The sequence below is a fragment of the Neltuma alba genome, unplaced genomic scaffold, assembly GCF_004799145.2.
Source record: "Neltuma alba isolate B1F8T4 unplaced genomic scaffold, ASM479914v2 tig00012826_pilon, whole genome shotgun sequence".
Taxonomy (NCBI): domain Eukaryota; kingdom Viridiplantae; phylum Streptophyta; class Magnoliopsida; order Fabales; family Fabaceae; genus Neltuma; species Neltuma alba.
Window position 1 is genome coordinate 207,395 of NW_021637218.1, and position 4,589 is coordinate 211,983.

At 29.2% G+C, this 4,589-nt stretch overlaps 1 long non-coding RNA gene across 1 annotated transcript; it reads right to left on the reverse strand.

Moving 5' to 3' along the window:
• Positions 1 to 950: 950 nt before the first annotated feature.
• Positions 951 to 1,505, reverse strand: LOC114731387 (uncharacterized). The gene is made up of 3 exons (XR_003738914.1): positions 1,485 to 1,505; positions 1,263 to 1,358; positions 951 to 1,122 (listed from the first exon to the last, which is right to left on the reverse strand). It is a non-coding gene; the product is annotated as an uncharacterized LOC114731387 (long non-coding RNA).
• Positions 1,506 to 4,589: the final 3,084 nt, after the last annotated feature.

Below are 4,589 nucleotides of genomic sequence, written 5' to 3' on the forward strand. Positions count from 1 at the left end.
AAGGGAATAGGAAATCACCGAAAATGTCACAGGAAGATACCAATTTGAAGGTGTAATTTTCTTCTTTCGCTCAATATGCGTTAACATCTCTGCAAAAATATCTATTACCTAAGGATGCATGAAAATCAATATTATTAGTGTAACTAAAAACATTTTCATTAATATTAAAATAGAATATAACAATATAATAAATAAATACTCACCAATGAATCCAAAAAAGCCCCTGGTCCAAGCGTGGCAAATTCTTGTTGAGTCAAATATGAAAGTGGGGAACCAAAAACCTTATCTTCAGGACTGAAGAATTAATTAAAATGATATACTTATCAAAAAATAGAATTAGATATTAGAAGCATATAAACATAGTGGGAAGTATGAATCTAACCTTAAGCATTCAAACACATATCGCATCAACTGCAGGTCTTTATTCTCCCTATCGGAAACAGAAGATGACCCAACTTGAATCCTTTCCTGATAGTTAGCTTCAGCTTGGATTTGTCCTGGTTCGTTCGACATGCTATGATCTATTAAGGAAAAAGAATAAATAAAATGAAATAAAATTCCCTGAGCATGACCTGTAAAAAAATTTACCAGAACTAAGGGAAGAGTTAAAATCTAAAACTCTTCACCTCCGTCTGAAAAGTAAAGGAGCATCTAATTAATTTTATCTTCATTTAAACCTATAGTATATATAGCGTAACTCCAAACAATTAGGTCAACACTAAATAACGGCAATGTGGGAGAAATGTAATGAATATCACAGATGATATCTTTAAAAAAAAGCTGGCAAAAAAAGAAAAAGAAAAAAATCCCCTCTGCATGACTTATAAAAAAGATAGGAGGGAGCATAATAATATATAATCACGTAACCTCCTTGTTGACAATGTTGGAGGTTGTCTCTGAGATCATTGGAGTTTCCTTTGTCTGAAACAAATTTTGCACAGACTCGAATGCCTCCGCCTTTTTCTCCATAAATATGAGATCTGATTCTGCTAGCACCTCCTGCGAATTCCCGTTCACAATATTTACACTTCCATCTTCGTCCTTCCTCCAATACCTCAACGTGTCCCCGCACATCATCATCCTTTGGCCTTCCACCACCTACCTTTTTCATTATTACTGTTCCTGCATATGCAATATATACAGAGACTGAACCAAAGTGATAATAATTGAAATTGAAGTCACATATACAGTTCCACAGTTCGGGGCTTGAATTTTCGCCAATAAATCTAATCTACTTTTCCCGCACATACAAAATTATCTACCTTTCCTTAATATGCATGCAATTTGATCGAGCAACGTAATGAAGGGATGAAGATTATTGTGCACAGAGAAGCTTCAGAGATGGACCAACCTTGAATCTGTCCAAGTAGAGAATGAACAATCGTAGAAAGGCAGAAGCAGAAGTAACAAACAAAGGAAGATGAAAATGAGGTCACATGATAATAATCAAATGGAAAAGCAGAGGAAATTAAGAGACAAATTACTGAATGCTATTTCAAGTTGAGGATTGAAGCGTCGCGGACAGCTGACCCCGGTGAGAAGCAGTAGTTGAGTCGAGTCCACAGAATAGGAATGTGATGATGAAGGACGACTTTGGGGGAAGAGTGAGTCTGAGATAATTACCGTGTGCATTGTGTAGTCCAGCTGTATGACAGAGTGCTTAATCAGAGCGGTGGACGAGAAAATTCCATGCTAAGCATAATGACGAGCGCCGAAAGCACAAGATTCTTGTCTGATTGGCCCATTGACTCCGTTGGCGGAAGCGGGAAACACCTTTTATTTAAAACCTATTCATATTTAAATCGGTTGTTAAACTCCTAATCTCTAACTTTAAACTAATTGATACTCCATCTTATTCTTATTACGAGACTAATTTATGTGCCGCAATGAAAAGTCAGTTAAAATTAATTTTCTTGGATGCCAAACCTATACTACAAAGCATCTACACCGAGGCATTCAATTTCAACTTGCCAACTCACAATATGACAAAAGAACATAATTTCAGTTCACATAATCAAATTGAAAAGATGAAATCAAAAAGAGGACAAATTACCGAAAATTACTCCTTTATACTTAAATACAAAAATTAGTATGAAAAGAAGAAGTCAGGCCTGTTACAAGGCATCTACACCGAGGCAATCAAATTTTGCATTTAAACTGTATGACATTAGTTTATTTTTATTTTTATATTTATTATTTTTTTAAGAGCTTTTTGAGCCAAATGCTATCAACAGTAATATTAATTATCAGGATACTACACTATAAAAATTATTTCCTAGCGTATTACATTCAAAATCGTTCAAGGTACGTGCGATTTTAAAAAATACACAGAAGAACGAGTTCTGCAGCTTCATTTTGTTTAAAATAATTTTTTTTTGGTAAAAATGGTGGCAGGGATAGCCTGCCGCCTGCTCCCTATGGATTGACCCTCTCTGCACCTCATCTCACTCTCCTCGAACATTTTCCTTCCCCACCCTCACTTTTTCCCTCATTCTCCCTTATACACATGCACACACGTCACAAATTATTATAATCTTAATTTATATATAGTATGATATATTTAAAAACTAAAATTAAATGAATTGATTAATACATACAATCCTTAATATAGAACCCAACCAGCTAATTTAAAAAATTAAAAATATTACTAAAAATACATGTAATATATGTTATAATTTAATAATTTTCTTAATCATATAAAATATATTATAATTAAATAATTTAATAATTTTTTTAATCTTCTTAAATTAGATAACTGTGTTTTATAGTAAGAATTGTATGTATTAATTTATTTATTTTATTTTATTTTTTAAATATATCATGTTATATATAAGTTAATTAAAGATATCATTAAATTATCTAACTATAATATATGTTACGTGATTCCTTTAAGATACTTATATAGATCATTAGAGTATATATCAACATGTAAGTAAAATAAATTAGTTCGGAAAAAATTTAGTACTAAATATAATAAGAATTAAATTGTTATAAACTTAGTGAAATGTTAAAATTTTAAATTGTTACTATCTCTGATTTTTAATATAAAACACAGTTAACTAATTTAAAAAAGTTAAAAAATTATTAAATTATTTATTTATAGCAATCTTATATAATTAGAAAATTATTAAATTATTTAATTATAACATATATTATATGATGACTTTAACATATATTGCATGTATTTTTAGTAATATCTTTAATTTTTTTAAATTAGCTAACTGGGTTTATAATAAGAATTGTACGTATTAATTAATTTATTTAATTTTAGTTTTTAAATATATCATATTATATATAAATTAAGCTTATAATAATAAAATTTGTGATGTGCGTGCATGTGTGTATGGGAGGATGCGGGAAAAAGTGAGGGGGGAAGGAAAATGTTTGGAGTAGGATGAGGTGCAGAAAAGGGGGGGGTCAAGTCACAGAGAGTAGGCGGCAGGCTATCCCTGCCACCATTTTTACAAAAAAAAATTTATTTAAAAAAAATGAAGCTTGCAGAACTCGTTCTTTGAAAAAACGATTTGAGATGTAGGGCGCATTTAGAAACATTTAAAGGTATTTTTTGAAAGTATTTTTTTATAAAACGAAATAAATTTTTTAATGTTTATTTTGTACACCATAAAAGTATTTTTAAAACTATAATTTTAATTTTATTCAAATATCCTCGTAATATACTAGTAAATAATTTTTATACTGTAGTATCCTGGTAATTAATATCACTGTTTATAGCATTTGGCTCCAAAGTCCTAAATTATCTGATATATAAATTGATATATAATTTATTATTACGTAAAAATGTTTTTAAAAAATATGTCACATTTATTAACATTAAATAATTTATTTGAATTTCTTACATTATATATTTAAAAGAAAATGATAAAAAAATAAATTAACAATTATTAAATCTCAAATCAGGTATGGTAACAACATTTTATTTGATTTTTTTTTTGATAAGTCGGAAAACACATTTTATTTGATATTGATAATACTAAATTTGTAAATAAGGTTCTTGTAATTTTTAACTTCTTTTTTTTTCAATATTCCATAAAAAGGTACTCTTACGGTTCTTAATATAAAACCCATTTAACCAATTTGATTAGATTAAGAAAGTTAGGTAAGTTAGTTAATTATAAAAAAAAATGACACATTTTTCCTAAAACACCATAATTATCTTTCTTAATACCCTCTTCCCTTCTTCTACTTGATTATGGTTGAGGGAGTATCTATAATGATAATTTAGAAACAACTGATAAATATAAGAAATTAATCTTATATTTAGAATCAAAACCAATTCAAGAATTGGGTCTTATATTAAGGACCGGAAGAATATTACAAGTCATGAATTGAAACAGTAGTGTTGCATGCTTTAGGGATTTCGGGAAGGTGCTCAATGATTGGAATTGTTTAATATAAACTCTTGTCATCATTTTAATCTAAACCAAAAACTTATTTTTACTTCATGTTTCATAAATACTTTACGTTTCATAAATGATTATTAAAAAGTTACTTTTAAAAATATTAATCGTGAACCAGACGTAATAATTAAAATTGAAGCCATGCAAACAGTTGCACGGTGTGGGTTTTGA